General features: G+C 45.2%; 1 long non-coding RNA gene across 2 annotated transcripts in view; it reads left to right on the top strand.

The window, feature by feature from the left end:
• The window catches only part of LOC123581038, a 44,659-nt gene that overhangs the window by 7,560 nt on the left and 14,851 nt on the right, over nt 1–22,248 (top strand). For both annotated transcript variants that reach the window (XR_006703567.1, XR_006703566.1), the window contains 2 exons: nt 4,051–4,190; nt 4,683–4,721. This is a non-coding gene — a long non-coding RNA (uncharacterized LOC123581038). The remainder of the gene's footprint in view (nt 1–4,050; nt 4,191–4,682; nt 4,722–22,248) is intronic.

Here is a 22,248-nt window from a genome sequence, read left to right as displayed (position 1 = left end):
TTGACACTGCAGTCCCACTTCAAGTCATTTAGCCTATCTGAATCATGATACATGTAAAGATTTTAGATACAAGGATGTTTATCATAATGTTCTTTTTTTAAAAAAAAAGTTTTTGTGTGTTTTAATGTTTATTTATTTTTGAGAGAGAGAGAGAGAGAGTCAAGCAGGGGAGGGGCAAAGAGAGGGAGACACAGAATCTGAAGCAGGCTTCAGGCTCCAGGCTCCGAGCTGTCAGCAGAGAGCCTGACGTGGGTCTGGAACTCCCGAACCTTGAGATCATGACCCGAGCTGAAGTCGGAGGCTTAAGCGACTGAGTCACCCAGGTGCTGCCGTTACGTTTTTTAATATTTAAAACTGAAGAGAAAGTTATTATGCTTTATATAAAACCAAAGCAGCTAGAAATATATCTGTGGTACATTTTCAGTGAAAAAAGCAGGTTTCAAAATATATTCTGGTCATTTTCTAAATGATGCCTTTTCTAAACGGCATGATGCCATTCTTTTTTCTTTCTTTCTCTTTCTTTCTTTCTTTCTTTCTTTCTTTCTTTCTTTCTTTCTCTCTTTCTTTCTGTCTGTCTGTCTGTCTTTCTTTCTTTCTTTCATAAAGACTGGATAGATCCCAGATTCTTAATATGGTTATGAGAGGGGGCAATATAAATGATGTACATTTTTGTTCAATACATATTTTTTAATGTTTATTTTTGAGAGAGAGAGTGTGTGTGCAGGGGAGAAAGAGGGGCAAAGAGAGATGGAGAGAGAACCCCAAGTGGGGGCTTGATCCCATAACTCTGGGATCATGACCTGAGATGAAATGAAGAGTCGGACACTTAACTAAGCTACCCAGGTGCTCCTGTTCAACATATACATATTTATTGAGAGTCTTCTGTGTCCACCAAAGACACAAGGATGAGAAAGAAAACCATATTCCCATTCTCAAGTTGTTCACATTCTGGTGACAAAATGAATTGAATTGAACTGGTGTTCTGATAAGTGTCAAGAGTATTTTGAGAGCATATGATACAAATGTGAAGGGCCTTTTCCCCCTTAGTTTTGAAATTTTCTATAACGAACATAGACTAGCTTCGTAAACTTTTTTTTTTTTTTTTTTGAGAGAGAGAGAGAGAGAGAGAGAATGAATCTCAAGCAGGCTCCATGCTCAACGCTGAGCCCAACACAGAGCCCCATCCCGTGACCCTGGGATCGTGACCTGAGCCGAAATGAAGAGTAGGACGCTCACATGAACTGAGCCACCCCGGGAACTCCCCTTTTTCTTTTTCTTTTTTTTTTTATGTTTAAAAAAGATTGGCATTGAAATAATTGGGAGATAGAAGGTGGTAAGTGGAGTAGGTCCTCGAGTGAAGGGAACCGTTCTGATGCCAATTGTTTTTGAAATCAGGAGACTCCGGCACGTTTAGAGGCCGAGGGGAAGAGCTGCGTTCCTGTGTGTTTGTGTGTCAGTGTTCAGTGGGGCAGGTGGAGGAGGGAGTGAGGAGGAGCCCAGATAAGATTTGCTTTCACCAGGAGGCAAGACACTTCAGTCTCTGCTGACAGTTGTCAACGGAGATAAAGCTGTCAGTTTGGGTAGGGCAGGAAGTTGTGGCAGTCCTACCCCTTGGCCTTCCTTTTCCCAAAGTGGAAGGTAAGGTCATACCACTTTGTGCCTCTGTGCCTGGTAAGTTTCTACTCCTTCCTGTAAAAATCAGCTGTAGGGGCACCTGAGTGGCTCAGTTGTTTAAGCCTCGGACTCTTCATTTGGGCTCAGGTTGTGATCTCACGGTTGGTGGGTTCCAGCTTTGCTTTGAGCTTTGCCCTAACAGCACAGAGCCAGCTTGGGGATTCTCTGTCTCCCTTTCTCTCTGCCCTCCCCTACTCAAGCATATGCCCGTGTGCTCTTTCTCTCAAAATAAATCAATAAAAACTTAGGAAAAAAAGCAAAAATAAAAACGAGGTGTAGATCTCTGCCTTTGCAACCCCTTTCCTGACCCCTTCCTTCTAGAATCACCTTGGTGGGGTGGGGGGATGGGGGAAGGAAGGGGGCTAGTTAAGCTTTCAGAGTCCCTGAACACTCTAAGACTTAAAGTTAGAATTTCTGAGCGGTGGCACGCAGGATCTACATTTGAAAGAGCAGCCATGGGGAATTGAGGTGGCGCAATAAAGTTGGAGAACCACCCCACTAAGTGTTCCCAATTCATTTTACAACCCTCCATTATTGAAATTAAACTATTCCCTCCCCCACCGTGTTCCTCTTGGGAGGGAGTGTCTCTTCATTTCTGGGCTTTCAAGTACAGCCCTGCACTATGTAGGCTGGGAGAGTGGCCTTGGATTCTTATTTGTGAAATGAATGAAATGTCCAGAGCTGGAGCCCTGGTGTCTCGACCCCCGCCCCACAACTTCCCTACCCCATCATGGGTTATCTCCATAGGTCTCTGAATTCTCAATGAAAGCATTTCCTGCTTGGCTATGCCTGAACATCATATGCAAACTTAACCTCACACACCCACATGGAGAGATCCTGGGAAGAATGGGGCTTATGGAGGATTGATTGCTCTAAGGAAAGTCAAAGTGTAGGCCGCAGCAGGGGTGCCAGAGCACCTGGCTCCAGGGGTCCCAAGCTGGGTTTGGCCACTCCCCGCTGATAAAATCCAAAGGCAGAGAGATGAGTGGTGGAGAAACAAGAAAGGGATTTTATTTCAGTGAGGCCAACACCAGGAAGACAGTGGACTAGCTTCTCAAAGACTGTTCCCAAAGTGCTGAAAATACTTCCAGGTTATGTAAGGAGAATGTGGGACAAAGGTTGGTCAATACAGGCAGGTGGGCAGTGAAGGTCAAGTCGTCATTGTCTTGGGGTCAATCCCAGGCAGTTGTTGCTGGCTCAGGGCCGTCTTGATTGCTTGAGGGGGTCGTTTTGTTCCCTTCAGGGATGCTTTGCCCTCAGGGTCTTTTGCCTAAGTTAAGAGACTAGCTGGAAAGAACAACTTAATCAGTTAGAAAGTTTGAGGTCAAAACGAGGTTAAGTCCTCCTTCAAACTTGAGGTGCTCTGAAGTCAAGGGAGTAGAAGGGCACCTGGCTGGCTCAGTCCGTAGATTGTGCAACTCTTGATCTCAGGGTTGTGAGTTCAAGCCCCACACTGGGTGTAGAGATTACTCAAAAATAAAATCTTAACAACAACAACATGAAGTTAAGTGAGTGGAATCAACATGAATTCAGATGCACAAGACCTCTACAGCTGGTGTCTGTTCTGAGTGTCACCCAAGTTTCCCCCCAAACCTATCAAGGAGTTAAAACATACTCTGGAAAAGAACCCTGGAATGTAACAGTTAAGGTGGATGCTCGGGAGATAATGAGTCCTAACAGAAGGCTTGTGTGTGGCTTGTCTGGAGAAATTATAGGGTATCTCCCACACTACCCAAGGATAAAGATGCTCTGATACTATTGGCTAGTGCTGTCCGTTTAGAGAGAACTAGTCCAAAAGAATGGCAGTTCATCTTAGAAGAAATCATTATATCTCCTAAGAACAGCAAATCCCCTTTCTTTAATCAGAGACTTTACTGACCACCTCCCGTTGGTCACGGGCCTTTACTAGCTTCTGGAGATGTGACAGTAGGCTAACAGGCACAGTGCTTGCTCTTAAGGAGTCAGTATTGTTGCCACCCAGTCACTCAAATCCCAGTCTGTCATTTGGTATGCTTTGTGGATTTGCCTGGCAAGGCATAGGACTCTGAGCAAGTGACCAGAGCCAATTATTTGGCCAGCGAGCCCTCCTGTTCGCACACTGATAACATTCCAGTTTTGAATCACCTGTGACTTGGGTGAAAGTGAAACATTTCCCAGAGTGCGGCCTCCTCTGGGTAAATGCCTATAAACCTGAGTCCGTTGGTGAGCTTGATATAACAGCCCTGCCCTGGGAAGGCCAGCAGCGGGCAGTGGCCAGCCTCCAGCGGCTCTCCATTGCTGCACTGCCTTGGCTCCTCCCACCAGCCCCATGTCTGGATCCCTTGCTTCCTGAAACAGGGCCTTCTATTACTCTGTCTAATTTTGCATTTCTTGCAGGTGTCCTTGCCTGCCCTGATGGCCCACTGAGAGGTTGCTGAGGGGATTCTTGGAGCATCAAATTCCAAAGAGCTTGAGTCAGAAGAAGCTTTGCAGCCCAGGGCTGACTTTGAAGGAAGAGGGAGCAGGGGCGGCTGATGGTAAGTGGAGGAGAGTGGACATAATGGGAACAGACGTGGGATCGGCTACACTTGTGACTTTGAGGACGGTCCCCAGCTTCTTAGCTCCCCTGAGAGAAACCATGAAAGCTGAAACCAGGATCCCAGGATCCTTAGCTAGTAATTCCTAAAAGCAGCATTTAAGAGATCTGGCTCTGGAAAACATTCACTCAAGGGTAGGTCCACATTTGGGTGAATGAGACCTACATATTTCTGAGGGGCAACACTTAAGCAAGAAATATAAAGTTAGACAGGGTAGGAGAAGACCCTGTTTCAGGAAGCAAGGGATCCAGAAGCTTTAGCCTCAGTAATTTCACAGTAACCCATCTTTGCATTCATGCTAGAGGGTAAAAGTATTGGGTGTCTCTGATCCCAGAGGATGCTTAAAGGAAAGAAGGAGGCAGGGATGAGAGCAACTTTAAAGTTTTACCTCCTTGTTATTAATCACATTTTCTCTTCATCCCCCACACCCAGTTACAGGTCTAAACGTTGGATGAAGCTATTCATGGACAGGTATCATTTATTTAAAAAATTTTTAAATTTGTTTTTAATGTTTACTTTTGAGAGAGAGAGAGCATGCACAATCAGGGGAGGGGCAGTGAGAGAGGGAAATAGGATATGAAGCAGGCCCTGCACTGACAGCAGAGAGTCTGATGTGGGGCTTGAACCCATGAACTGTGAGATCATGACATGAGCTGAAGTCGCATGCTTAACCGACTGAGCCACTCAGGTTCCCCTGTCATTCATCTTGAATCCCCAGTACTTCACACACAGCACAAGCAAAGTATTTGTTGAAGGAATGAGTGGATGAATGAATGAAAGAATGAGTGAATGAATGAGTGAATTCTCCCAGGTCCTAAGAATTGAGAGTCCTGTATATCCCTCTCTTTCTTCCTTCTTATTTATTTATTTATTTATATATTTATTTATTTATTTATTTAGAGCGAGTGAGCATGTGCACACCTGAGCCGGGGGGAAAGGCAGAGAGAGAGAGAGGGAGAGAAGGAGAATCCCAAGCAGGCTCTGCACTGCCAGCATGGACCCGGATGCAGGGCTCAAACCCATGAACTGTGTGAGTTCATGACCTGATCTGAAATCAAAGACTTGGACGCTCAACCGACTGAGCCATCCAGGTGCCCTTGTCCAATTATTACTTTAGGTCAAAGGTGGGCAAACTGCAACCCATGGGCCAAATTGGCCCCACCACCTGTTTTGAAATTAAAGTTTAATGGGACACACTTTTTATTTTTATTTTTTTTTTATGTTTATTTTTTTTGAGAGAGAGACAGTGTGATCAGGGAGGGGCAGAGAGAGAGGGGGACACAGAATCTGAAGCAGGCTCCAGGCTCTGAGCTGTCAGCACAGAACCAACACGGGACTCGAACTCACGAACCATGAGATCATGACCTGAGCCGAAGTTGGGTGCTTAACAGACTGAGCCACCCAGGTGCCCCGGGACACATGCTTTTATTATATGTTGTCTGTAACTGCTTTTGTGCTACAAGGGCAGAATTGAGTAGCTGTGACAGAGACCATATGGCAAACAAAGGCTAAAATATTTACCATTGGACCTTTTACTGAAAAAGTTTGTCTCTGATTTAAGTCTTCATTACACCAAATGTGTAATAATCACCTCCTAACTGATCTCTTAGCCTCTGCTCTCTCTAGAGGTTTTTCTAAAATATAAATCCAGTAAGGTTGTACTCCCCCAAAACCCTTTGTTGGCTCCTCATTTTCTACAACTCCGTAATGAAGTTTTTAGGATTTGTCATGATCTAGCCCCAATCTTCTGCAGCCTCTTCTCTTCCTTCTTCCTCTCCTCTCTGTCTTGCACACCAGCCACAGCAGACCATGGAACAGGTCAGTGGCTCCCATCCCTTCTCTGGAATGTCCTCTTGTCTGTTCTCTACTGGCTTCTCTGTGAAGTCTGTCCTGATCTCCTTCCCCTATACTCCTATAAATCGCAATAAGGTAAATTGTACTGCAATATCAAGCAACCCCAAATTTCAGTGACTTAAAACTACAAATCAGTTGAACAAGAATAAGGTATACACAGGTGCCCCACTTCCAGAGAGCTCGACAAGCACGTATGATGTTTTTGTTCCTCCCAAGAATGGGAAAAAAACAGCCTAGTCACCCCCCCTTTTTTTGTAATATGCATGCAATGACTACCTTATTAACAGATATTTGTCATTTTGTCTGAAACTTGTCATTTTGGCACTTGTAGAGGTTGTGGTTGATAAACAATTATAAAAAGAGAACTTCATTTAAGGAAGAAAGAATGGAAAGTCTGAGGAGATGAACCATAACTAAAGGGTCAAGCTTAGAGCTGCTTTTGGCCACAGTAAGAGCTCAGTAAATGCTGGCTCACAGCTTGCCCACTGCTACTTTCCATAAGTCCACTTATTGAGCCAGTCCCCCAGGCGGGGAGTGTGGAAGCAGTGAGGAGGGAAGGAGGACCCAGCCTCTGTCTGAACTGGAGTGATGCCTTCATTGATGCCTTCTTCCCCGTGGGGTATAAAACCATGTTTGATTTGCTCCAGGTGTCACAGGAAGTTTCTCCAGGACTGCCTCCTCTCTCTATTCTGAATGCACTTGCTCTATCCTTGTCCCACCTCCTGATATTTGGTTTCTGCCCAGCCCCTTCAGACTGGCTCTCGGGAGAGTATCAGCACCTGTTTTGCAGCCCATCTACCCACCTTCATTCCGGGGAGCACGTTGGGAGCAGACTCCGCTCTGCTAGCCCTGGGCTGATCCCTGACCTCCTGTGTTGCCATTTCCACATCTTTGCTTTATACTCTGGCCCTGGGACACCCACTAATCCTACGTGTTTCTGAAATCATTGTTTGTCCTACCTTGGCAAGCGAGGATTGCTTGTCAAGCCATCCTTGGCTTGGCCATTTGTTTGGGGTCCTACTGTTGTGTCTTGCTCTCTTCCTTGCCCTCCCTGTTGACTGATCGACTCTGAGCACCACCTGGAGCACTGGATCCTGCCCTCGTTCTTCCACATATTGCCCTCTCAGAACCGACTGGAAAACGAGGCTTGGAAATCCATACCAGCATCATCCCTGAACTCCACAGCCATCCTGTGCCTTACCCCACACATACCTCTGGCTCTAAGAACTCTTTTTTTTTTTTTTTTTTTTTTAAGTTTATTTGTTTTTGAGAGAAAGAGAACATGAGCAGGGGAGGGGCAGAGAGAGACAGAGAGAGGGAATCCCAAGCAGGCTCCACACTATCATTGTGGGGCCCAATGCAGGGCTTGAACCCATGAACCTTGAGATCATGACCTGAGTTGAAATCAAGAGTTTGATGCTTAACCAACTGAACCACCCAGGTACCCCCCCAAGAACTCTTGATGTAGACCTGATTAAATTTATCATACCGTACTGGGATTAGGTGTTGTAGCACCAGCCTCTCAGTGGGGTGCTGAACACTGTCCCCTTTTGGGAACCTACCTCCCACTTTGACTTCTTTTCCAATCCCAGTCTGCAGCCTGGGTCCTGATTTTGAGATTGACTTTGCTGCTCCATTGCTGGACACTGTCCCAGGCTATCCTCTACCAGGCTTCTGAGTCTTCTTTTGCTTCTTTTGAACCTGGAGCCCTGTGCTCTCTCACACCACTGCTGCCCACCATCCCCATGTTGGGGTCAGCTCTTCAGAACTCTTATGGGGAAACCTCAAGGATCACTGGTCTACAAGTGTTAAGAGTGGCTTCTCCCCACCCATAGAGTTTATTTACTTATATAAAGCACTCAGTTTGGTGTCTGGCCTACAATAAGCCTTTCTAAGTGTTATTTGTTGTTGTTATCACCCTCTAATTAAAGCAGGCAAGGTTTGTTCCTCAAAGAGGAAGGCATACATAACAGGTAAAAATAATAAGCCATACTTTAGTTTTAAAGGTTTTTTTTAATGTTTATTTATTTTTAAGAGAGAGAGAGTGCACATGAGCGGGGGAGGAGGCAGAGAGAGAGGGGACAGAGGATCCAAATCGGGCTCTGTGCTGACAGCAGAGAGCCGGACTTGGGCTCAAACTCACGGACCACAAGATCATGCCCTTAATCGAAGTCAGACGCTCAACCAACTGAGCCACCCAGGTGCCCCAGTAAGCCATACTTTAAAGGTTAATGGACACCCCGGCCCCTGCCATGTTGCCTCAAACCAGGCGCCCTGTAACCAGCACGTAGGACTTACCTTGACCTTTTGTGAGCTAGGACTCCCTCTTGATCTATTCCTGTGGCTGTACTCTCAGTTTGTGACCCAATTATCCCTTTCATCCAATCTCGTGCCCCTATGAAGTCACTTTTCCTACTCTTCACTACAAGTAACCCTTCACCTGAATGAAGACTGAGGGTTGCTAATTGTCCTTTCCCTAATAACTTAGCGAAGTGTGAAGAGCTCGTAACTTAGACAATGTCCAGAACCTACTGGCTTCTTTCACTCTGAGTGAACTGTGGGCACTGGGCATCTCTTAGGTCAGGAATTAGATTCCAGTGTACATGGGCTTTGAAACAGGAAAATACAGGAGTGGGTTTCGGGTTGTCAGGAGTTGTACAGGTGTTGATCACAAATTCCAGGAAAAGGGGGCTTCTGCCATCAAGGGTATGTGGTCACTGGGGAAAGTCAGGTGGGATGTCAATTGTGAATAGTGAAAAAGGAAGAGGAGCTTCACCAAAAGCAAGAAGGAATCTGAAAGAAAAAATATGTGGCTTCCTCAGGTCCTGGTCCTGTGCCTTGTCCACTAAGAATAATGTATGAAAAACAGTGGGTACCTGGGTAGCCCAGTTGGTTGAACACCCAACTCTGGATTTCAGCTCATGTCCTGATCTCATGGTTCCTGGGATCAAGCCCTGTTGGGCTTGCACTGACAGCACAGAGCCTGCTTGGATTCTCTCTCTCTCTCTCTCTCTCTCTCTCTCTCTGCCCCTTCCCTGCTCACACTCCCTCTCTCTCAAAATAAATCCATAAATGTAAAAAAAAAAAAAAAAAAAAAAAAGAAGAAGAAAAGAAAAGAAAAAAAAGAATGAATGAATGGATTCAAGGAGGGAAGGAAAGAGAAGAAAAATTAAAAGACACTATCAAGCCAGGGACGCCTGGGTGGCTCAGTCAGTTAAGCCTCCGACTTCTGTTCAGGTCATGATCTCATGGTTCGTGGGTTCGAGCCCCACATCGGGCTCTGCTGACAGCTTGGAGCCTGGAGCTTGCTTCAGATTCTGTGTCTCCCTGTCTCTCTGCCCCTCCCCTGCTTGCTCTCTCTCTCTCTGTCTCTCTCAAAAATAAATAAGCATTAAAAAAATTTTTTTAATAAATAAATAAATAAATAAATAAATAAATAAATAAAAACACTATCAAACCAATAAAATAAATAAGTCAAGAGCAAGATTTGGCTTTCAGTGACCTGGGACCTTCCTTCCCCACCTCCTACCTTCCCTCCCTCTCTTCTCTCTTTCTTCCCATCCAGTGGTGCTGACTCTTGTCCCCATGAGGGTGGCAGAAGACACTATGCGCAGAAAGAAAATTGGCTAGGGTTACCTGGGCGGCTCACTCGGTTAAGTGTCTGATTCTTGGTTTTGGCTCAGGTCATGATCTCATGGTTCAGTGAGTTCGAGCCCCACACTGGGTTCTCTGCTCTCAGCAAGAAGCTTGCTTTGGATCCTGTGTGTCTCTCTCTCTGCCCCTCCCCCTCTCACACTCTGTCTCTGTCTCTCTCTCTCAAAAATAAATAACATTAAAAAAGAAAGAAAACCAGCGAGCTTGGTCTGAAGGGGGGTGCGGGGCCTGCAAGACCTATGAGAGAACACAGTCTGAAGCAGTCCCCTTAGCAACAGGGCCGAGCAGAATGCTTGGTTTCAGAAAGGAACTAGCAAGATTAGCTGGAATGAGGGCTTAGGTGAGGTGCACCAAAATGAAGCAAATCTTCTCTCTTGTACAGAGACAGCTTTGGGATGAAATGTTAAGGCAAAGCACTGATCAATACGGTTCACTGGTATAACAGTGTGTAACTGTTAAGAGAATTTTATCCCCATATCATAAAATTCACCCTTCTACAGGGTGAATCCAGCAGTTTTCAGTATATTCACAGAGTTGTGTAACCGTCCCCATTATCTGATCCTAGAACATTTCATCATCCTGTATCTATTAGCAGTAACTTCTCATTTTTCCCTCCCCTAGCCCCTGGCCACCAATTTACTTTCAGCCTCTACATTTCCCTATTCTGGACATTTTATAAAAACACAATCCTACGGGGGCACCTAGCTGGTTCAGTCGGAAGAGCATGCAAATCCTGATCTTGGGGTTGTGAGTTCAAGCCCCATGTTGGGTGTAGAGATTACTAAAAAATAAATAAATAAAACTTTAAAAAGTGGAATCACACATTCCGTGTGTGGCCTTTTGTGTCTGTTATTTCACTTAGCGTGATGTTTTCAAGGCTTACCCATTTCTTTTCAGGTTTATTTATTCACTTTGAGAGAGAGAGAGAGAAAGAGAGAGAGACAGTGCAAGTGGGGGAGGGGCAGAGAGAGAGGAAAAGAGAATCCCAAGCAGGCTATGCACCATCAGCACAAACTGCTACGTGGGGCTCGAGTCCACGAACTGGGAGATCATGACTTAGGCCAAAGTCAAATGCTGAACTGACTGAGCCACCAAGGCACCCCAAGGCTTACCCACATTACAGCATGTATCAGTGCTTCATTCCTTTTTATGGCTAAATAATATTCCATTTTATGGATATGCCACCTTTTGTTTATCCCCCTTCATCATTTGAAGGGCATTTGTGTTATTTTCATTTTTTGGCTATTTGAATTAATGCTGTTATGAACATTTGTGTCCGTTTTCTGTGTGGACATGTTTTCCTTCCTTTTGAGTACACACGTAGGAGTAGAGCTGCTGGGTCATATGGAAGGTAACTCTATGTTTATCTTTTTAGGGAACTGCTCAACTGTTTCCACAGTGGCTGCACTATTTTACCTCCCTGCCATAAATGTCTGAGGGCTCCAGTGTCCACACACACACATCCTTGCCAACACTGATTATTCTCCATCTTTTTTTATTTTTTTATTTTTTTATGTTTATTTTTGAGAAAGAGAGAGAACAATCGGGGGGGGGGGTGGTAGAGAGAGAGGGAGACACAGAATCCGAAGCAGGCTCCAGGCTCTGAGCTGTCAGCACAGAGCCCGACATGGGGCTCAAACCCACACACCATGAGCTCATGACCTGAGCTGACGTCGGACACTCAACCGACTGAGCCACCCAGGTGCCCCTGTCCATCTTTTTATTGTAGCCATCCTACTGGGTGTAAAGCTATACCTCATTGCAGCTTTGATTTGTACTTTTCTACTAATGATGTTGAGCATCTTTTCATAGGTTTGTTGGCCATTTGTATATCTTCTTTGGAAAATTATCTAAAACACTGTGATTTTAACCGTATACACACATAACCAAATTCCCCGGTACAGTCTGAGACTGTGTACGAGTTCTGATAATTGCTTATTCAAGTTGCCATCAGTGGTTAGAATGAAGAGGAATATTCCTGAGGCTTCCTCAAAGGAAGAGGAATTCTGTGTGGGTTGATGTTTTTCCTCAAAGGGCTTTTCTTGGCTGTCAGGTGGCATATTACTGTGAGGATTAAATTGAGTATTAAATATGGGCAGCAGGATATTCAGTGGCTCAGTTCAGCAGTACTGGTTATTTAAGGTTTGCATCTGTTCCGATTGGCTGATGCCCATGCCTTGATGTTTTTTTAACGTTTGGAATACCATGCCTACATATTGAGTGCCCAGCTCGTGTGTCTGGCAAGCAGTTGGTAATTGTTAATTTCTTTCCTTCCCTTCTTTTGTTGAGCTCCTTTATGTCCTGCCATCATCAAAAGTAGGCCGCTGATTGCTGGTATGTATATTTTATTTTCACCTCACCCTGGACCCAAGAGTGTTTTTTGATGCTCTTTGGTGGCTGTCCTCGTTCTTTATCGTGAAGATCATCTATCTCTGTGTGGCTATTTGCTTCCAGGACTTTGGCAACTGCTCCTAATCCTGGAGTCCCCCTTCAGACACCTGGTCTGTTAACCTGAAGACCCTTTTCATTTTATGTGTGTATGTATGTTTGTATGTCTGTATATATTAGGCTCCACACCCAACCTGGGGCTTGAACTCATGACTCTGAGATCAAGGGTCACATGCTTTACTGACTGGGCCAGGCAGGTACCCCCTGAAGACCCTTTTTAAAGGTCCTCTTTTTGTGTGGACATATTGGGTTCACATTTGGTCATGTTCTCACTCACTGATACCAACGGTGGTAATCAACTGGTGTAATGCTGACCAAAAAAATGTGTCAGTTGTGGAAGTGTTTGTAATACTGAGCAGAGGGAAACAATTTAAATTTTATTAATATGGGATTGCTAAAGAAAGCCTGGTACAGCCATAGATTGCAGGGGTTGGCACACTTTTTCTGTAAAGGACCAGATGGTAACGGTTTAGGCTTTGTGGGCAACAGAATCTCTGATGAAACCATTCAACTCAGCTGTCTTAGTGCAAAAGCAGCCATAGACAATATGTAAATAAGTGGGCGTGGCTGCGTTCCAGTAAAATTTCATTTAGGTGTTGGGCCATCTTTGATCTGCAGACCATGGTTTGCTGACCTCTGACATAACGAACTCCTTCCATGTGGCTGTTAAAGGATCTAATAGAATTATGTGTATTGACAAAGATGTCCATCAAGTTTAAATATTTATATATATATGTATGTATATTTTTAGGAAGAAGGAGAGCAAAATTACACACACACTTGTACAGGCCCGAAAAAGAGCCTTAAAAGACACACACCCACCTGTTAACAGTAACACATAGAGTGATTAGGATTGAGGAAGTGGGGAGTTTGGGGCAGACGGGTACTTTTCCTTACTTGACTGTTGTACACGGAAAGAGCCTTGGTTTTGTAATTTAAAAAAATTTGGGGCGCCTGGGTGGCTCAGTTGATTAAGCATCTGGCTCTCGATTTCGGCACAAGTGGTGATCTTGTGGTTCCTGAGATGGAGTTCTGCATCCGATTCTGCACTGACAGTACAGAGCCTGCTTAGGTTTGTCTGTCTCCTCTCTCTGCACCTCCCCCTGCTTGTGCTCTCTCTCAAAATAAACAAATAATAAAATTCAATTGAGATTTTTTAGATTCAAATGAGTTTTACTGGTCTTATTCATAAGGTGCATAACATGTATCCTACATAAAATGTAACAAGTTCACAATCATAATGGCCACACAATCAGCAATACACTGCGTCTGAGCTGCAGAATCTTACGGTTATAAGTGGGAGTCTAGATGGATCCATGGACAAAGGGGAGGCAGATTTGGTTGAGATGCCAGCTCAGAGCCTTGGTTGGGAAGCATGAGGCTGAATCTGGAGCCGGGTCTGAGGCAGAGTTGGGGACAGATGCATCAGCCTCATCACAGGCCTACCCTGGTCAACAATCCCCTGCCATCGGGCTCCTTCTAGATGTGGAAGGTGTCAGGAATGTTACAGGTCCTTAGATGCACTTTTGCGTGAGCCAAGAGCTGAAGGTGGTGGGTGGAGGAGGTCTGTACCCTGGCAGGTGAAACAAGACGCAGACTAGTAAATAGGTGAAGTGTCCGGCTATGGAATGGGTGCGCCACAGGGGGGAGTGCAAGTGGGAGGGGCTCTTTTTGGGATAGGTCACATCTGAGTCACTCTGAAGTATGAATAGGAGTTTGCCACATCAGCCAAGGCAAGACAGGAAATTCCAGGCAGACTGAAGAGCAGAGATGAAGGTTCAGAGATGGGAAATACCGTCAAAGTCATCCTAAGAAGTTTATGAACAGAGAGGCTGAGAGACCGCGGGTCAGGAAGGGGAACCAGCAGAGGGTTGCAGGCAAGGGAGACAGGAAGTCACATCTGAGCTTTAGAAGATTTTCTGGTGGCCACGGGGAGTGGGGGAAGAGCCATCAATCATCTCTTGTCCAGGCGGGAAGTGACATGAGCCTGGATTCAGCTGATGAGTGCATTTAGACCATGTTGCCCTCACCTCTGGGCCATTCTCTAAGCTGTCCTTCTGCTTGCCATGTTCCCTCCCCTCCTCTTGGCATGGCTAGTTCTCCTTCAGTCTTTAAATTTTTTAAAACTCAGTCATTACCTCCACCAAGAAAAGTTCACTGACATTTTAGATCCTAACACTCCCAGCTGGGTCAAAGACCTCAACTCAGGGCTCTATGAGGCTCTGTATATCCCTGTGTCTCCATGTGAATCCCATTGCTTTATGACTGTATTTTAATTTCTGACTTACCACTAGACTGTGATTTTCTTAGGGTAGAGGCCAGGTTTCATTAATCTTTAGATCGTGATCTCACGGTTCATGAGTTCGAGTCCTGCATCGGGTGAACTCGAGCCCCACTTCGGGTAAGCCCTCTCTTGGCCCAGAGAAAGGGATTAGTAAATACCTGTGGCTGAATAGATAAAAGGATGAATGAAAGGTGAAGCGGAGAGATGAGAGATGCTGGGGAAGCTGAATTAGGTTAACAGGTTGTTTTATTTGAGGCAGATTTGCCAGCAATTTATTTAACACAGGTTCACTGTGAGAATTTCACAAGCCAGTGGCATAAAAACCGATTATAGATTAATCGCACTATTGTTCCAGGCAAGGGAGGATGAAAAGAATAAAGTCCAAATTTAGCTCAGGTATACCTTTATAGGAGAGATGACTTAGCCAACCAGAGAGCTGACATCCGAGTGCCAGTATGGAAGTCAGAGTCCCCTGTTGCTAGAGCTCGTTTCTAGGGAATGCTGGTGTAGGTGTTGGGCAAGAGGTAAAGGAGTCACCTTTATGCCCCAAGGTCTTTAGAGAGCTATTTAGATCAGCAGAGAGTTGCTTTGGCCAGACCAAACACTGGGATGGTCCTCACAAATGCACAGTATTTATAGTCTAAATGTCCCTTTGACATAATTGCTTCTTTGTATGTTTTTACTTGATAAGCCCCCAGGGGTGCCCCACAAGAGCTGACCTACTGAGTGCTTATCAGTGACAACAGATGAGATGGTGACCTCCTGATACAGCTTACTTTATTCTTCTATCAAAATGGCTGTATTCTTAAAAACAACCTCAGTTTTGTCATAATAAAACCAATACAGGGTACCTGGGTGGCTCAGTGGGTTAAGCATCTGACCTCCGCTCAGGTCATGACCTCATGGTTCGTGAGTTTGAGTCCTGCATTGGGTGAGCTCGAGCCCCACTTTGGGTAAGCCCCGCTTCTCTCTCTCTTCCCCTTGTGAGATTCTCTCTCCCTTTCTCTCTCTCTCTCTCTGCTCCTTACTCACTTTGGCCCCCTCTCAAAAAATAAAAATAAAATAAAATAAAATAAAATAAAATAAAATAAAATAAATAAAATACCCAATACACAACACTTGTCAAGTGATTGAGCAGGGCTAGTGGGAAGGTGGGCAGTGAGAGGGGTTTTCTGGTTGGGGAGTCAGGGAGGTCTGAACTGCTTCTACTCACAATACTTCTGACACCCAGTGTGTGTGGGTTTTTCCTCTCAGTAACCACTTCAATTCAATTTTGATACTCTCTACCTGGAGTTAGAGAGGCAGTAAGGAGGCTGGGTCCCACAAGATGCTCCCACATCAGATGCCAACTCCAAGTCCGGGTTCCCAACGGTGCCTGACCAACTGGCTTTAAATTGGTGGTTTCCACAACCCCCTGTTCAGGTTCAGTAATTTGCTGGAATGGCTCACAGAACTCAGGGAAACGCTTTACTTAGATTTATCAGTTTATTATAAAGGATACAACTCAGGAGCAGCCAGATGGAAGAGGGGCATAGGGCAAGGTTTTAGGGGGTCGGGTGGGGTGGCATGGAGCTTCTCTGCCCTCTCTGGGTGCTCCGTCTCTGAGTGAGCTCACCAACCCAGAACATTTCCAAACCCCATCCTGAAGCATTCTAGGAACTCCCAGCCCCTAGTCAGTTCATCAGCAGACAAAAGACACACATTACTTTAGAGATTCCAACGGTTCTAGCTGTTGTGTACCAGGAATCCAAGACAAAAACCAAACATATCTTTATCCCAGGAAGTGATACTGGCATAAACCAAGGCAGGGGATAGGGGAAGAAAAATAGGTACGAGAAGGAAGATTGTGCAGTTATCTATTGTATAGTGACACAGAACAACAATGATCGTTTATTTCATTTTTTTAAGTTTATTTTATATGTTTTGAGTGAGAGAGAGAGAGAGAGAGAGAGAGAGCAAGAGCAGAGGAGGGGCAGAGAGAGAGAGGGAGGGAGAGAGAGTCCCAAGCAGGCTTCCCACTGCTGGCACAGAGCCTGACTCAGGGCTCAAACTCACAAACTGTTAGATAATGACCTGAGCTGAAGTCGAGAGTCGGACACTCAACTGACAGCCACCCAGGCACCCCAATAACAATCATTTATGATTATGTTTCACTATGGCAGGGGTTGAGTGACCACCCCCCAGTCCTACTCCTGGGCCAGGCTAACAGGCCCTAGATGTAGGCGTGGCTTTTGTCAGGCCTGTTCTGTGTCTTCTACATCTGTTGTGTCTCAGTGTAGTGTAGAATGCCCCTTACTGGCTTTCCTTAGCGTCTCCGTACCACCCACGTATTCCAGGAATCCTTTCTCTTAATCTTTGCGAGGGGCCTCTTTCAAATGCCCAGACCCCAGATGCTCAGGGCTTTGGCAGCCTTGTGAAAAAACGTCTCTCATGTGATCCGTTCTCTATACTTAGAGGGGCCACATTTTAGGACTCTTTCTTGCATATAACTGGAAGCCTGGCAGTTTAAGCAAAAATGGGAATTTATTGGCTCACATAAGTGAAAATTCCAGGGGCTGGATCTAACGTTAGCCATGGCTGGATATAAATGTCAGGACCTTGATTCATTGATGATTTAGTTTTGCTTCCTGGCTCTAGGCTGTATTCTCAGCAAGCTCTCCCTGTGTGATGCAAAAAGTGGCTGTAGCAGCTCCTGCCCATTCCTCTCCAGCCAAGCCCAGCCAGAAGGAGCAAGCCTTTATCTATAGAGGGGCCTGCAACAGCCCGAGAGTCATTCTAATGAGGCCAGTATGGTTGTTTGCTGGCTCCTCAACTCATCTTTGAGGTCAAGGGCCAGCAGCAATGTCTTCTGCTGGATAAGGAGGGATGGGTCCTAGGGAGTAGCGGAAACAATAAATGTTCACTATGGGTAGCGGGGGCAACACTCTGAAATCCCACCAGGGTGGAGCTTAGACCGCACAGGGCACAGTGCCTGGCATTTTGCCGCTCTGGAAATACCCCCGCATTTCATGAAAATGTGGTGCCACAAAGCCACCACCTGGGACTCTGGCCTTATGGTCAGTGTGGGCCCAAAGGATGGGGGTGCCTGCTGGCTGAGTCAAGATACTCTGGAGACCTGCAAGGCACAGGCTCTTTTCATTTTCAATATTTAATTGCTAATCTCTCTAGGGAAATACAGGCGAAAGGGCCACTACCCACCCCACCCCCACCCCCACCCTCGCCATACCCCCAGAAATATTGCAGGAAATCAAGTCTTTTAAGGTTGTTATAGCCGTAGTACCTATTCTGTAGTTTCCAATTCTTTTTCCTAGGTGGAACCTAGGAACCCAATTTATTAATTTGTTCACTCATCTGCTAAGCATTTATTGATCACCTACTCTGGGCCAGACGTCAGAGGTACAAGGGTGTATAAGGCCCAGCCTTCGCTCTTGAGGCTCACAGGACAGAGCAGGGGAGAGAGACTGAAAAAATGACCATCCTGAACTTGATGATTCTGTATAATAAAGGAATAGAGGAAGAGCTTTGGAAGGAAGGCACAACCCTTCCTTGGGGGCCTGGAACCCACAACCCTGGGTCCCATTCACCTGTGCAGTTTCTCAAAACAGTGGGGTTGACATTGCCTCACTTCATGCCTCGTGCACCGGCCTGTATTGCAAACGGGAGGGTAAAGCTGGCAAAAACTAGCAAAATATTCCCAGCATTTTCTCTTCTGGGAACATAACTTTCCGAGCACACGTAGGAAATTAAACACATACAAGGTTTTTCACTGCAGCGCTGTTGGTAGTTGCAAAGGCTGGAAATAACCTTGAGGCTCAACATTAATAAAAAAAAGATGGTATAACCACACAAAGGAATACTATACAAACTAGAAAATCAACTCAGTCTGTGAGGATCTGGAACAGTCTCTGAGGCATACGGAGAAGTGAAAAAGCCAAGTGTCTGAACTGTGTTCTAAGGTGCTGCCTTTTTTACAAAAAAAAAAAAAAAGAGGAAAATGATATATTTTGCTTGTACATATATAAACTAGCTCTGGAAGGAAACAAAAGAAACTTATATTTTCTTTGGAGGGAGGACCTGGGCATCTGAGGGGACAAATTTTTACCACCTTTTACTTTTTTTAATGTTTATTTATTTTGAGAGAGAGAGAGAGAGAGAGAGAGAATGAGCAGGGGAGGGGCAGGGGGAGAGAGGGGCAGAGGATCCAAAGCGGGCTCTGTGCTGACAGCAGAGAGCCTGATGTGGGACTCAAACTCACAAACCTGTGAGATCATGCCCTGAGCTGAAGTTGGATGCTTAACCGACTGAGTCACCCAGGCACCTGACCACCTGTTACTTTTTAATGTCCTATCTTTTTTAAAAAAGCACCCCCTTCCTTATTTTTAACTGAAGGCAGGAAGAGGGGGTGGTAATTTGTATCTCGGGATGGGGAGGGTGGGCCTGACTGATTTCATCTCAGTGATCCCTCTATCTTCCCCCAGAAAGGCCATCTTTGGGCATTTTTCTTCACGTTGACTTGGCATGAACTTTTAGTGTCACCAGTAGCTGCTCAACCTAATATTAGCTTTCATTTCCTTTTCCCCGCCCTACGGAAGACATCATGCTTTCACAAACCTCAGGGTTCGGTGTGCGTAAAGCCCTGAGGCTCTGACCTGATGGTCACCTGGTTGGTTCCAGCTGCTGGCAGCTGTGCGACACTCCAGCCGCTCACGCTTTCTTGCTTACAGGCAGCAGCTGTTTTCAGCTAAGTTTGCTCCTTGTTCTGCGACTGTTCCAGTTGTTAGCTCTTCCTGCTCCGCTGGGGAAAGTCCCTTTAAAAGCCATGTGCTTAAAACTGAAACCAAAGTATAACGGCCAACGGTCACCACACAGCACCCCCTAAATACTCTCTGATGTCCTGGCTTGAGGAACCCAGCTCCTAAACCTAGTAGTTTCTAAATCCAGATTTTTTTTCCCCTCCAGAGAGGGGTTTTTGTCCCCTGTCTCTCCCTCCCCACCATGCCTTTGCTTTTATGATTCATATTTTAAATTTAGCCAAGAATTGAAGAACGTTTTTTAAAGGCAAAAAGATGATCGGTCCCCTCTTTCTTTCTCTTCCAAACCAAAGGAGCAGGCATTTCCCTTAGAAATGTTTTTTTCTTAATTAAAAAATTTTTTAAGTTAATTTATTTTGAGAGAGAGAGAGAGAGAGAGAGGGAGAGAGAACGCAAGTGAGGAAGAGGCAGAGAGAGAGGCAGAGAGAAAGAATCCCAAGCAGCCTCCATGCCAGGAGTGCAGATCTGGCCTTGGAACCCGAACTCACAAATGGGAGATCGTGACCTGAGCCAAAATCAAGAGTTGGACATTTAACCAACTGAGCCACCCAGGCACCCCTTCCTTAGGGATCTTTAGTGAGGTACAGGGGTTTACTTTAGGGGCCAGGCAGGTAAAGCAAATTCGACTGGCCACCCAGGAGTGAGGTTAGCAGTGGGGGTGGGACACTGGAAGAGCCCGGACACCCAGGCCCTTACACAGGAGGCAGCTGCTGCTGTGCTCTGGCTCATATTGGTACATGGGATTTGGGGGAGGGGTGGTTGACTGAGGCGGGGAGGCATGCAGGATTTTGATGTGAAGTTCCATGCATCTTTAAGACATGGTGAGGGTCCCAATCCAGGGTAGGCCTCCCGTGCACATACTCTTCCCTAGGAAAAAGGCTGCACCTCTAGTTTTCTCCTGTGCCCCTTGGTTGGAAGCCTTCAGTGTGTTGGGACAGCCTTAGGATGGCTGCATGCATGCTACTTGACCTCTGTCATAGTCCGTTCTGTCTGCTATAACAAAATAGCGTTGACCGAATAGTTTATAAACAACAGAAATGTATCTCCCACCGTGCTGGAAGCTGGGAAGTCCAAGTTCATGGGGCAGGCAGATTCAGTGTTTGGTGAGGGCCTGTTTCTTGGTTCATAGAGAGCTGTCTTTGTGTCCCCACATGGAGGAAGGCACTGGGGAGCTCGGTGGTGTCTCTTATAAGGCACTAATCCCATTCATGCGAACTCCACCCTTATGACCCAATCACCCCTAAAGGCCCACCTCCTAATTTCATCACCTTATGGGGGTAAGATTTCAACCTATGGATTTTGGGGGACACAGACATTCAGGCCATAGCAATCTCGTACCACACAAGTCCATCATGCCCTGTGGAACCAAAGGCTGTTTGATTAATATGGTGACTCAAGGGGAGGTCAGTCCTGGATGTGAATGGTTTTAATAATTGTTTTGGTTGTTTTTGCTATTTAGTTTGTGTTTCTACTATCTAGCATTTCAACATCATTTAAAATTGCTCACACTTTTAGATTACTTAGAGTTTTTTTTTCCTATTTACTGTTTTTGGTTAACATCTATATTGAGACAGAATTCACATACTGTACAATTCACTCATTTAGCTTGTACAATTCATGGCTTTTAGTATATTCAGAATTGTGCAACCACCACCAATCAATTTTAGAACACTTTTCTCTTTTTTTTTTTTTTTTTTAGTAATCTCTATGGCCAATGTGGGGCTTGAACACATGACCCCAGATCAAGAGTCACATGCTCTATCACCTGAACCAGCCAGGCGCCCCCTATTTTACTTTATTTATTTTTTAAGATTTTATTTTTAAGTAATCTCTACATCCAAAGTGGGGCTTGAACTCACAACCCCGAGATCAAGAGTTGCATACTCTTGAGTATGCAGACTGAGCCAGCCAAACGCCCCACCCCCAATTTTAGAACGTTTCATTACTCCAAAAAGAAATCCACCTGGCAGTGACTCCAAATTTACTCCCCAGGAGAAATGCTCCCCAGCCTCAGGCAGCCATTAATCTACTTTGTCTCTATGGATTTGTGTATGACAGTCGTGTCATATAAATGGAATCATGCAATGCGTGGACTCTGTGTCTGTTTTTTCCCTTAGTATGTTTTCAAGGCTCATCTATATTGTAGCATGTATCAGTACTGTATGCACATTCAGTGCTATGAATTTGTTTATTTTTTATCTTTACTTTTTTTGAGAGAGAGAGAGAGGGCACAAGTGAGCGAGGGGCAGAGAGAAGGGGCAGAGAGACAGAGGGGGAGAGAGAGAAGCGGGGCTTGTGCTCACTCGATGTGGGGCTCAAACTCATGAACTATGAGATCATAACCTGAGCCGAAGTCACACATTAACTGACTGAGCCACCCAGGCACCCCTGTTTCTTTATTTTTTATAAAATTCCCTTTAGGTACTGCTCTCACAAATTCCTATTAAATTGCATTTTCATTTAGTTAAAAATATTTTACAGTTTTAAGACTTAATTTCGAGACTTTTTTGACCCATTTGTTATTTGTGAAGTATGCTGTTTAATACATTTTATATTAATACATCCATATAATGGTTATAATATATATTAATATGTCCAAATATTTGGGGATCTTCCAGTTGCTTTTCTGTTATTGATTTCTAGTTTAATTTCATTGTGGTCTGAGAGCAGACTTAGTATGATTTCTATTCTTTCAAATCCAGTGAAGTGCTTTTTTTTTTATTAAGTTTATTTATTTATTTTGAGAGAGAGGAAGGGTCAGAGAGAGAGGGAGGGAGAATTCCAAGCAGGTGATACATTGTCAGCATGAGCCCAACACGGGGCTGGATTTCACAGACCCTGAGATCATGATCTGAGCTGAAAGCAAGAGTGACGCTCAACCAACTGAGCCACCCAGGCGCCCCACTGAAGCGTGTTTTATGGCCCAGGTATGGTCTATCTTGGTGAA

Source organism: Leopardus geoffroyi, chromosome A3, assembly GCF_018350155.1.
Source record: "Leopardus geoffroyi isolate Oge1 chromosome A3, O.geoffroyi_Oge1_pat1.0, whole genome shotgun sequence".
Lineage (NCBI taxonomy): Eukaryota > Metazoa > Chordata > Mammalia > Carnivora > Felidae > Leopardus > Leopardus geoffroyi.
This window is presented reverse-complemented; position numbering and strand designations above follow the sequence as displayed.